This window comes from Schistocerca piceifrons, chromosome 4 (assembly GCF_021461385.2).
Source record: "Schistocerca piceifrons isolate TAMUIC-IGC-003096 chromosome 4, iqSchPice1.1, whole genome shotgun sequence".
Lineage (NCBI taxonomy): Eukaryota > Metazoa > Arthropoda > Insecta > Orthoptera > Acrididae > Schistocerca > Schistocerca piceifrons.
In genome coordinates this window covers 562,912,719-562,926,907 of record NC_060141.1, presented here as the reverse complement: position 1 = coordinate 562,926,907, position 14,189 = coordinate 562,912,719, and positions in this window count along the sequence as shown.

Genomic DNA, 14,189 nt, shown 5'->3' with positions numbered 1-14,189 from the left:
CTCCCAACGTAACGTCAGTACTTTTTGTAGGGATTTGCCAAATTAAACCCGGAACGAAGTGTAGACGGAAAAAAATTTGGAAACTAAATTTTGTTTAATTTTTGAGGCAACATTCCAAAAACTCGACTATACCTGATCTAAGGAAAATAGATTGGTTAAGGACGCGATAACAAAATTCAACACATTTAGATTCCTCAGTCCTTCACAAAAGAACTAGTCTAATCCAGATCAGAGGTTATCACAGGTCAGATATACAGTAAGGTAATGGTGGATGCGAAAAAATTTAGTGGCCAAATATACAGTACAGAAAATACCAAGGGCTCTCATAAAATGTGAACTTGTAAGGCACACAAAAATGTGACGTGCAGAGATTGAAACTCTCACAAATTGGCAAACTTTGTAAACGACTACTTCTCAGGTATCGCGGAGAAGGAGCAACAAAATCTTCCTGTAACACATGTCGCACCTACAACGAGGTAAATATTAAGTACAAAGTTTCCGCAACAGAGCTTGGAAGCTACTATAGTAATGACTTAATGTTAGCAGGTAGAGATGAAGAGATGCTGTACCAGTCTGTCTTTCAGCGCACAGACAGCAAACACCACAGAAGAACGTAAGTCCTTTCGTTCAGATATTTTTCCAATGTCTCAAGTGAGCACGAATTGTGCGTTATCTGACAATGGGTGATGTATCTGGTGTATAAAACTAAAAGCCAGTTTCATTATTGTAAGCCATTCTCAGAAATAAGGAAAGGGTTGTCCGTTACCAGTACATGAATAACATTTTGAACGTAGCACTTTCCGCTTTCCGAAGTGGAAGGACGACAATATCAGCCATGATAATTCTCAAATAGGTCATTGTAGTTCTTGTGAAGAACGATTGTTACGGGTAAAATGTTAAACTTTTGACCAGTGGGTGTCCATGGCGTGAGCAGTGATACGCCGTGGTTTATAAGTCACTGGATGCAAACGGTGTATGATCAAACATCGTACAATAGTGATCATCGGAATGATTCATGCAGTTGAGGCTGGCCTTATATTCGCGTTAATGGAGTTTCCTCTGTCCGGTCATCGTAATTCAGGTTTTCCCAAGTCACGTAAGGCAAAGGACAGATTCTTTAGCAATGCCACGAATAACACTTCCCACCCTCGTAAAAAGTCACAGGGTGTAAACGTACTGCAGAAGTACAGGGTAAGCCAGGACGAACATCACACACACTTGCAGTCTATGAATCAGGGAAATAGCATCGAATTGACGTACGAAACCACCGGCAACTAAATTTAGTATGATGATCTGGTTTTCATCTGACGTCGACCGTTTGAATGTGGCGCGAACTTACATTAGGCTACGCTGCGGCTCAATCTGTTACCATGACCCGTACGTTTGACATTCACATTCATAGGGTTCGCAAACTCTCAGAAATAAATATAGGGTGTTCAAAAAAAGTGTCTAATACTTTGAGAGGTGGTAGTATTCATCGAAAGGAGAAAAACAGGTTGACGAAACATGGGTCCGAAAACGCTTACTTTCCGAAATAAACACCGGTTTATAGGAAGGGCTGCGCGACGCTTAGTTCCGGATATTTGCACAGTCGTTGTACAGGCGCTGCTTCAAATGTGTCGGCTGGATATTATGTCGTCTTACTCACAGTACTCTATCTACGATTAGGTAAGATAGGTGGTTCGAGTCTTGTTGTAGGCTATGTCAGGTTTCGTCGTGTTGTGTTTGTGTGCTTTATTGTACAGTACTGTCAGCCCTTGGTACGTGTCATGGTGTTTTACCTTCTTCCACACGCGGATTCAGTTACTTGTTTACTGTTATTTCGCTTTTTGTGCGTACAGATGGTGTAGCACATTTACATTTTCTCTCCTCCACCACTTGTTAGCAATGGAAGTCTGTTACTGGACAAGTGAGATGTCGGATGTGATATTCTGGTAGGGTTTAGCAAGCGGACGTATGTTGCGAGCCCGTGCCCTCTACGCGGAAAAATATTCACAGCACAGAGTGCTCTGTGATAAGCTTTTACGTAAGCTTTTGCAGCGTCTGGGGACACAGGTACCCTTGCACCTCACAAGATGGACAGTGGAAGGCCCCACACAGTCCGCACGCCTGACATGGAGGAGCATGTTCTACGTTGGTGGAAGAAACCCTTGGACAAGTGTGCTACGATTAGCAGCAGCAGTAGGCTTGTCTCACTCTTATCTGGTGGCGCGTTCAAGCCCTAAGACCACAGGATCATAAGTGCAGGCGGCGGTTCTGTCAATGGCTGTTGCAGAAGTGTGCCGTAGATCAACTGTTCACATCCAATATTTTGTTTACCAATGAAGCAGCGTTCACAAGAGATGGTGGGCTAATTTTCACAACCAGCACGAAAGGGCGGATGTAAATCCCCAAGCAATTAACGAAAGAGGGCTTCAACACCGTTTCTCAGGGCATACTTGGCGATGGACTAATAGGGCTATAAGTGCTACCGCAAAGGTTAACTGGGGCGCCTTATGTAGGCTTCCTTATTAATGTATTTCCAACATTGCTGGAGGCTATGCCTTTGCAGCAACGAATAGAAATGTGGTTCATGCGTGATGTCGCACCTGCGCACTTTCCTCACAATGTGCGCAAACATCTCACGCAGACATTTCAGCGCCACAGAATTGGTGGGAGGCGCCCCCACACCTTGGACTTCTCGTTTCTCAGACCATGAATGGACGCCACGTTGAACGCCTTCTGTAAACATCTGTTTATCGCAGAGAGCGTGCATTTCCGTACCCATGTTTAGTGGATTTACTTTTTTTGGTTCGATGAGTGCTACCACCTCTCAAAGTATTCGACACATTGTTTTGAACGCCCTGTATAAAATACACGCCACTCTCCAGTAATGCCCAAGAACACCTGTTGTCAAACTTCTCATAGACAAAGTGGAAAACTTTCCTGAAACTTATCACAGCGAAGAAAACCGGCAGAAGAGCTAAAGTTTCTCTGATTATTCATCACAATATTTCTTTAATAACCCTATCAGCATAACTGTCTGATGTCACAATTTCGAACTGCAATACGTAGCTCTGCTATTGTGATATCTTTTTAAAATGGAAGGATGAACGTTTGTGTTAGTACCGTGCTGATAACAGTTGCGGTCAAACGCAGCAAACTTTTGTAGTGAGGGAATACATGACATCGTTCTTAACGTATTCAGGTGTCCATAAATGGGATCGTATCTCGTCTAGTAATTAATGGCTACTATTGAAACAAGAAATTCGATCATGTGTGTGACAACTCCCTCAACTGCGTTTATGAGTAACTCAAGATGATGATAACCTGAGAGTCTAGAACAACTTGAAAATAACCTGGTCTTGAAACAGACCAAATCTAAGTTTGTACTTGGTGACTGGTTTGTCGTAAAACCGTCTTAATAAAAAAAAAAAGGCCACAGTGAGGTGGAAATGCTACCATAGTCGATAAAATAACACCACCTTCCACGCCGTCAGTTGTGACTTGTAACAAGTGTTTTACTTCACACAGGTCACTGGGACCTACTAGAAGGTAATTCTTCACCAATACTGCCATCCCACCACGGGCATTTTGGTTTTGAGGATGATTACATAACCGAAACCACTCGTTAAATACAAACAGCTATTTGCATTGCTTTAAATTCAGTGTGTGATAATTCGTTGCTGCTGTTCTATAACCAAAATGAATAAAATAACTGAAAAGATGACAATTTGTAATGCTTGAAGGCGAAACACAATCATATTGATGACACACACAGCACGAAATTCCAAACGAAACGGTATCTGAAATACCGGAGAATTCGCGTTCTTCAGGACATCGATTCAGATTTCCATTTGGCCATCTGTATAGTTCGTAGCATCGCTGAGAAGATCTGAGGACAGGCCAAAACCAGGAAATGCCATGTGGCTGCTAATCTCGAATGGAGTAAGTAGACCAATCGGTAGCAACCGTGTCATACAATTCTGCTCGCGAGATTCAGATGCGGGGATTGCATTATTCTTCGGTGAGTCAGTAATTGTCATAGTAGAACCTAATATGTGCCCGTAAGATGGCCCCATTCCGGAGGATGGCAAATAACACGTGCAGCTGCGGTAGAAACGATGAGTTTACGCTGTAAAATTTCATCATGACTACGATCAACGGGTTATGTAACAGTAGAAAAGGATACATTCAAACTCCAGCTCCGTCATCATGAGTCACTTCTTTCAGAATCAACTGTCTCACGCAAGCTCATTGTCGGGATGAATATCTACCGCCACTACCAGCAACACCACGAGCGTCACCGTAAAAGAAACTTTCTACCATCTTCTTAAACGTCGTCGTTGTCAGTCTGAAGATAATTTTATACACTTCTCCCCGTTGCTCTACCTTGTGCAAGCTTCATCTCCGAACAGCTACTGCAACCTACATATTGTTGAACCTGGCTATGTTGCACATCTGGTTTCCCTCTCCAATTTTTATCACCTACATTTTCGTAAAATGCTTAATTGATGATTCTTTGACGTCTGAGAATGTCTTATCAACCGATCCCTTCGTTTAATCAAATTTTCCACAAATTTCTCTTCTCCCAAATACAACTCACTACTTCATCGGTTACACCATCCGTCCATCTAATCTTCAGCCGTCTTTTGTAGCACTGCCTTTCAAAGGCTTCTATTCTCTTCCTGTGCGAAATGCTTATCGTCCACGTTTCATTTCCTGTAAGGCTACACTCAAGACACAAACTTTCAGAACATTCCCTGTAGCACTTCAAATTTTTAGTCGATGCTAACAAATTTCTGTTCTTCAGAAACGCTTAACCTGACATTGCCATTCAGCATGACATACTCTCTATTTCGGTCATCGTCAATTACTTTACTGCAGAATTGTAAAACTCATTATTTTTTGTATCCCAACCTAAATCCCTCTGCATCGTCTGCTTTAGACTACATTCCATTACGCTTGTTTTGCTTTTGCTAATGTTCATCTTACATCCTCCTCTGAAGACACTGTCCTTTTAAATCAACTACTCTTCAAAGTCCCTTGCTGTCTCTGACGCATTACAGTGTCATCGGCAAACAACACTGTTTTAATTTTTTACTCCAAATTTCTCATTGGTTTCCCTTGCTTCTCGTTCGATATACAGATTGAATAACATCGGCGATAGGCTACAAGCCTGCCTCACTCCGTTCTCAACCACCGCTTCCCTTTCTTAGGCCTCGACACTAACAACTGCCGTCTGTTTTCTGTACAGGTTGTAAGTAACGCTCCGGTCCCTGTATTTTACCCCTGCTATCTTCCAATATTACCTCGCGTGTCCCTACATTTCTCCAAAACTGGAACTGAAGTTACCTGAAGTTGGCTTCTATCAGTTTTTCCGTTCTTCTGTAAACAACTCCGTGTCAAGAACCACGACCTAGTAAAGTGATAGTTGGACGACATTTACATCTGTCAGCACCTGATATGTTTCAATTTGGAATTACTACATTCTTTTGAAATGTCAAGATCTTTCCCCTGTGTCACACGTCTTCCACACCGGATGAAATAGTTTCGTCACGCATGACTCTCCCAAAGATATCAGTAGGTCTGAGGGAATGTCGCCGCTTGAGGGGCCTTGTTTCAGCGTAGCTTTTTCAGTGCCCTGCCAGATTGTTCTCGCACTATCATATCTCCCATCTCACCTTCATCTACTTCTTCTTACCTTTCATTTCCCTTGTGTAGTCCATCCACATTTCCCTTACATCTTTCTCCTCTTTACGTAGTACTGACTTGCCATCTCAGTTCTTGATATCATATAGCTGTCGCATCAGTGTATACTTGCATTCCAGTAAATTAAACAGTCAGCGTCATCATACAAAGACTAAAACAACAAGTAACAAACCAGACTCACACATTAATGAACAGCAACCATACTCAAGACCATAATAGCACAAAACTACTTTATGTTCAACAAAGAACTTTATTCCCAACATCAGGGACTGCCAATGGGATCACCAATTAGTGGCCTCCTGGCATAACATATTCCTGAACAACTTAGAGAACACGATCTTCACATACATAATAAAACCAAGAAAGTACGAAGTTATATACTGGTACCGTTATGTCAATGACATAATATTACTGACTGATGAAACAAACACACACACACACACACACACACACACACACACACACACACACACAAACAACAACAACAACAACAACAACAAAATGGCACATACTCACAGTAACAAAATTGCTCACAGAATAGGCAACATATTGAAGAAACAGGAACTTCAAATAGGATACAGGACAGACAACACAACACAGAAAAAAACTGAACACACGAGACAACCACAGATACATTCAACACATCAGAAATATATGAACTCGCATGCAACACTTGCCGATCAGTGTACATAGGACAAACCTGTAGGAACTTTAAAACAAGGTTCTCAAAACAACTCACAACCCTAAAATGTGACAGCATCTCTAGCACATTTGTTGACGACGTGTAGCCCGTAACCACCATCCAACTGCAATAGCAACAGATTTAGAAATACTGAAATCCAGTCACAGCCTATACAGCAAAGTAAGAAAAGAATAATACTTCCACATACAGAAGGCAATGGCGGAAGGCAAACAAGTTTTAAATGAAAACACTACTCTCTGTAAAAGCACTAAAAAGGAAACAAAATTCAAATTCCGCGCCAAACTAACACGGGAAGAAATGAACGCCGACGTGGTTAGCAAACACGACAACCCCGTGCACACCACGCATTGCGAAGTGAACAGGAGGTTGCAGAGCCGAAAATACGCAGAGTAGATTTAATGTGTGGGAGCAGTGCCCTCGGAACGAGAAAGTAGTGGTATTAGTCACAACAAAACGTGAGTGATAACAAATAAGTACACAAAACATTTTGCCGCACGGAAATCCAAGTTTTCTTCGAAGATCAAGGAACAGGTTAACTCGCTGATAACATTCACATTTACATCGTTTGGTTTGCAGATGACAAGCTATCAGTGCAGGACGACATGCAGATAGTCCTGCAAAACCATTAATGTAAAATCAAGGTAAGAACAAAAACGAACAAAAACTGTCTTTAGGCTTCGATATGCTAGATCAGTTACAGCCTAAAATCTCTTCAATTTTACTGGTGTCCAATAAGCAAAATCCACTGAAGATGGCACTGAGGTTCTGAAACATTTTTGGGTAACAGTATCCCGTCCCCATTCCCCATCTCGTGTGTATCAACTTCCTCTTGGATTTCTTAATGTTTTCAAGTTCGTTTAACTTGTTAAGGCCCTCGATATAGTTCTTCCACTTTTCAGCTTTTCCATCTTTGCTTAGTGCGGTTTTATCGTCAGAGCTTTTAATATTCTCACAGGTGCTTCACTTTCATCCAAAGATCTTAATTTTCGTATGGGACACACCTTTCTTTCACCTTGTCATAAATGCGTCAACATCACTGCGTTTTTGTCTAGCCATACCTGCTTTGACGTCTATATTTCCTTTTGCTGCTTTATTTTCTTAATGTTCATGTTTTCTCCCTTCATCGGTTAGTTTAAATACATGTCGTGGTATAAAAAGATTTTTGCTGCACCTTGGTTTCTTCCCCATTTGATCCTCTGCTGTGTTCACTATTCATTACAGAAGCTACCCATTCATCTTTCCTCCTAGTCGCTTCCCCTGTTTCAGTGATTCATTACCTAATGCTAAATTTGAAACTGTTATCAACTTCCGGCTCTTTTAATTTATCTAGGTCGCATCTCTTTCATTTCTACCTTTTGTGCAGTTTCTACACTTTTAATCTGCAATTCTTAACCAGATTAATGTGGTCAGAATCCATATGCAACGTTTTGCAGTTTAATAACTGGTTTAGAAATCTGCCTTGCTGTTGTATATTCTGTCTGAAACTTACCGTTGTCTCCTTTTCCATGTATACAGCCTTCTTTCATGGTATTAAACAAAGTATCAGCAATGATTAAACTAGGCTCTATTCTACAAGGTGTGCTTTCATTCCTTTCCCTCAGTCCACATTCTGCTACTACCTTCCTCTTCAAACTGTGGCAATCAGAATTAAATTTTCATCTCCCTTAATTATCTGAATTGTTTCTTTTATCTCATCATACACTCATTTAAGCTCTTCATTTGTTGAGTTAACTGGCGTATAAACTTGTGCTACTGTAATCTGTTCACTACGCTGTCCGTCGTAACTTTCAAGCACTGCTATTTTCTTATTGATGATTAGACCCGTCCCTGCATTGCCTCCATTTGGTTTTGTGTTGATAACCCTGTACTGTCCTGATCTGCAATAATTCCCATAATATCAGACTTCAGCCTATATATTTCTATTTTTCAAATTCTCTATCTACATAACTGCTTAAGTATAAAACATTCAACACTCCACGTCCTGACGCTTAGAATGGCAGTTTTGCTTTTCCTGGTGATAATTTCCAACATAACAAAGGCATTTTGGCTCATTTTACCAGTCATCCAGTCCGGTGGCATGCAGCTACTGAAACAGTCTACTGTCCCATTTCAGGAATCACATTTCACCTGGTCTCTTCAAAAAATGGTTCAAATGGTTCTGAGGACTATGGGACTTAACATCTGAGGTCATCAGTCCCCTAGAACTTAGAACTACTTAAACCTAACTAACCTAAGGACATCACACAACACCCAGTCATCACGAGGCAGAGAAAATCCCTGACCCCGCCGGGAATCGAACCCGGGAACCCGGGCGTGGGAAGCGAGAACGCTACCGCACGACCACGAGCTGCGGACGGCAATGGCAAGGAAAGCATTTCTGAAGAAGAGAAATTTGTTAACATCGAGTATAGATTTAAGTGTCAGGAAGTCGTTTCTGAAAGTATTTGTATGGAGTGTAGCCATGTGTGGAAGTGAAACATGGACGATAAATAGTTTGGAAAAGAAGAGAATAGAAGCTTTCGAAATGTGGTGCTGCAGAAGAAAGCTGAAGATTAGATGGGTAGATCACATAACTAATGGAGAGGTATTGAATTGAATTGGGAGAAGAGGAGTTTGTGGCAGAACTTGACTAGAAGAGGGGATCGCTTGATAGGACATGTTCTGAGGGAACAAGAGATCACCAATTTAGTATTGGAGGGCAGCGTAGAGGCAGCGTAGATGGGTGTAGGTTGCAGTAGGTACTGGGAGATAAAGAAGCTTGCACGGGATAGAGTAACATGAAGAGCTGCATCAAACCAGTCTCAGGACTGAAGACCACAACAACAAAAACTGGAAAGGCAATCTGCCAGGACTCTGTGGACGTCCAATTGTGGTACTGGCGCGCAAATTCCAGCCTTCATCGCTGATGAACAGCAGCCAGCATGGGTACATGAACCAAGCGCCTACCTTGAAGGCCCGTTATACAGCAACATTCTCTGAACGATCGTTGTGAAAACGCTGTTGCTAGCCTCTTGGTTCATCTGGACGGTTAGTTGGTCAACAGCTGCACGTCTATACGTCTAATCACCCTTACACATTTCTGCAGACGTCGTTTACCCCTGTATCTACGTCCTGAGATGCACCACACACGCCTTGGCGCCTATTTTGGATAGCACGATTTTGCCATACACGATATAATTCAAGCACAGCAGCAAACGAACGCTTTACAAACTTAGCCGTTCCGGAAATTCTTCCAGCCTTGGCCCGAAAGGCAATGATCACGCCTGTTTGGACGTCAGATAAATCGCTCCGCTTCCGCGTCACGACGACTGCACCGTTTCCCGCGTCCCCCTAGCGTACTTTATATACTCTCCACTACTAGTGCTGGTACCTGTCTCCTGCGCGTTGATGCGTAATTGTACCTATGGTGTATATCTGTCCTGAGATGCACCACACACGCCTTGGCGCCTATTTTGGATAGCACGATTTTGCCATACACGATATAATTCAAGCACAGCAGCAAACGAACGCTTTACAAACTTAGCCGTTCCGGAAATTCTTCCAGCCTTGGCCCGAAAGGCAATGATCACGCCTGTTTGGACGTCAGATAAATCGCTCCGCTTCCGCGTCACGACAACTGCACCGTTTCCCGCGTCCCCCTAGCGTACTTTATATACTCTCCACTACTAGTGCTGGTACCTGTCTCCTGCGCGTTGATGCGTAATTGTACCTATGGTGTATATCTGTATATGAGGAGCACACAAGCCACCGCACTAATGCAAGGTCTATGGTTCGTAGGGGTGTGATGATGGTGAGGCTGCTGCTGCTAATGATGATGACCTCAAAATGTAACATCCTGCAAATCAGGAAGAGATTCCTGCAAGTGTGTATTTGGAATGTGGCATTGTATGGCTGTGAGACGTGAACTATGAGGGCTGAGATAAGGGAATGCCTGAATTGAGAGGAGCTGTTAAGAGGTGCTTACTGATAATCGAATGGACTGATGAGGTAGTTAAAAGAGTGGAAGACCCATTTATGGAACACAATCTAAAACGTTTCAGATTATTGATCGTTTATTGAGACATTAGGGACTCCTAGAACCTATAGTAGGGAACTGTAAATGGAAAAGAACTAAAGGAAACCACAACTGAAATATGCAGATGAAACTACAGAAGGAGTCTACTGTAACTCCTACGCAGAAATGATGCAGCCAGAAAGACGTGATGATTGGAGATCTGTTTGTAAGCTGACGCAGCTAAAGAATCGTCGGTTTGATCGCTGGCGAAAAGATAAAGTAATAATCGCAAAAGAATACTATGTTAATGGAAAAATGTATTTGACGTTTGTGTGGTACATCACTGGAAAAATAAATAAAACCGAATTTACTTTAGGACTTCGGCTGAATACAGCTCCCTTTAAGACAAGGTATCAAATGAACGGTGTTTTGTGCACGAGAGACACTATATACTGTATGCTTTACGTCTTACGCCTAAGGATTTTATTCTTGCTTCTGCAGAACTTTTGTAGATTAATTTCTAAGTGCACTTATCCCACGTGTTTGTAGTCATATACTTATTTTCTTAGTTCAGTTGTATGTTAATTACACAATATTGAAGAATATAATTTATCCATAACATATAAGGAAAAAAGATTAAAAATAAGACTAACGATATTAAACACTGGTAGACATATATCTACGAACTTTGTAGAAATAGGATAACTATAATGTGTGGTGGAAAATATTATATTACTGTACGTACCCAGTCCACCGCCCCTGAAAGGGATGTAAGCAGACTTTCGAGCTTTGTAGTGCTCAAAACATCTGTAATGTGAAATTAAGAGAAAATAGAAATTGGCAACCATAAATATTAATTCCCTCTGCAAAGCTGGGTAACACACACAAATTATAAACTTTTTCAACGGCAACAACATCCTGCTAGCAGCCATCCAGCTGGTAACCAAATAATAGATGGTGTGAAGCATATAATTTTTGTAGCTTCGCCAGCAGTTAGACTTTACAACTCATTGTCGGATCATAATATTTTAGGAACAGCCTTCACAGTTCAGAAAAATATAATAAGCACATCAAAAAAAAGTTTTGCATCACTTCGGTTCCGAGAGTTCCGGAACCTGTACAGAAAATTAGAATAGAGATAAACATAAACATCATTTCCACCCTTTTTATTGCTCACGAAAACCACACATTGCATGTTGTACCATCATACAGCGATACGTTCAGAGGTGGTCGTCAGATTGCTGTACACACCGGTTCCTCTAATGCCCAGTAGCATGTCCTCTTGTATTGGTGCATGCCTGTATTCGTCGTGGCACACTGTCCACAAGTGCATCACTGTTGGTCCACATTGACCCACTCCTTAACGGCGATTCGGCGTAGACCCCTCAGAGTGGTTAGTGGGTCACGTCGTCCATAAACAGCCCTTTTCAATCTATCCCAGGCATGTTCGATAGGGTTCATGCTTGGAGAACATGATGGCTACTCTAGTGGAGCGATATCGTTTTCCTGAAGGAAGTCATTCACAAGATGTGCGAGATGGGGGCGCGAATTATCGTCCATGGAGAGGAATGCTCCACCAGTACGCTGCCGATACGGTTGCACTATCGGTCGGAGGATGGGATTCACGTATCGTAGAGCCGTTACGGCGCCTTCCATGAGCACCAGCGCTGTACGTCGGCCCCACATAATGCCACCTCAAAACGGCTGGGAACCTCCACCTTGCTGTACTCGCTGGACAGTTCAGCCTGACCAGGTTGCCTCCAAACACGTCTCCGACGATTGTCTGGTTGAAGGCATATGTGACACTCACCGATGAAGAGAATGTGATGCCAAACTTGAGCGGTCCATTCGGCATGTTGCTGGGACCATCTGTACCACGCTGCAAGGTGCCGTGGTTGCAAAGATGGACCTCGCCATGGACGTCGGAAACGAAGTTGCGCATAATGCAGCCTATTGCGCACAATTTGAATCGTAACACGTCGTCCTGTGGCTGCACGAAAAGCGCTATTCCACATGGCGGCGTTGCTGTCAGGGTTCTTTCGAGCCACAATCCGTAGGTATCGGTCATCCACTTCAGTAGTAGCCCTTGGGCGCCCGGAGCGAGGCATGTTCCTGCCTTTCTGTATCTCCTGCATGTCCGAACAACATCGCTTTGATTCACTCTGAGACGACTGGACACTTCCCTTGTTGAGAGGCCTTCCTGGCACAAAGTAACAATCGAACCGCGGTATTAACCGTGTAGGCTTGGTTGAACTATAGACAACACGAGCCGTGTACCTCCTTCCTGGTGCAATGACTGGAACTGTTCGGCTGTCGGACCCCCTCCGTCTAATAGGCGCTGCTCATGCGTGGTTGTTTACATCTTTGGGCAGGTTTAGTGGCAACTATGAACAGTGAAAAGGACTGTGCCTGTAATACAATATCCACAGTCAACATCTACCTTCAGGAGTTCTGGGAACTGGGGTGATGCACAACTTTTTTTGATATGTGTATAAAATATTATTTATTTTGAATGCTTTGGTGAAAGACTCTCGGTTTTAACACCCAAATCCTAGAATGAACATTACTCAGGATCCAAGTGCCATCTACCAATAAATGAAGATAACAAATAGAATTGAGCCAAAGGAGAAAATGTTTGGGAAAATATTAAAAAGAGGCCGTCAAAAGTTCACCAGAGCGATAGAATAATTATGAAGTACTAGATAAGGAGAAATCAATACTAAAAGTTACTGGAAAATGTGTAGCTCACAAGAGCCAACGGCCTTGCCGCAGTGGTAACACTGTTTCCCGTCAGATCACCGAAGACAGGCGCTGTCGGGCTGGGGTAGCACTTGGATGGTGACCATCCGGTCTGCCGAGCGCTGTTGGCCAGCGGGGTGCACTCACCCCTTGTCATGCAAACTGAGGAGCTCCTTGGTTGAGAAGTAGCGGCTCTGGTCTCGTACACTGACATATGGCCAGGAGAGCGGTGTGTTGACCACATGCCCTCCATATCCGCATCCAGTGACGCCTGTGGACTGAGGATGACAGGGCGGCCGGTCGGCACCGTTGGGCCTTCCAAGGCCTGTTCGGACGGAGGTTAGTTTTTAGTTTCGTCTGGTTCACAAGAGAACTAACACAGCTGGTTCAAATTTAGCAAATATATGTAAATCATGTGGTCTTAAAATCATGAAAACACTCGTGACAAAAGTGCCTAGGGAACAGAAATACCCCAACTTGGGAGACTGACAATGTCACCATCTCCAGATAAAACTACAGAGAAGATTACTTAAGACAAGATGAAAATTTATTCAGATCACTGCGATCCACATGAGATTTATTCCAAAATATAAAATCAAGAAATAAACTAGTCTTACTAAGAGAATTAATAACTATGCGTTGAAGGGAAAGGAATTTTGTTTTCAAAAGATATTGACAACAACTTTGCAGAAACGATTAAACATACTGTGTATGAAATAGCTCCAGAGAATTAGAAAAGGAAGCACAGATGATTGAATAACATACATGAAGAAGCACACAGCCAAAGAAAAACCTTGGAACAACTGGTATAGCACAAAAAGAAGCAGTAATTGAAAAATCTATCAGATTGATGAGGAACAAGAAGACGAAATTATTAGGGCACGAAAATAGTGCTCATAAAAGGAGCACCTCCGACACTTAAAAAAAAAATGCAGCACAAGACACAACAAAACATTCAAGAACTGAACAGCGAACTGACAAAAGTCACGGGATAGCCACATGCACGTATACGAACGGTGGTAGTATCCTGTAGACAGGTACAAAAGGGCAGTGCATTGGCGC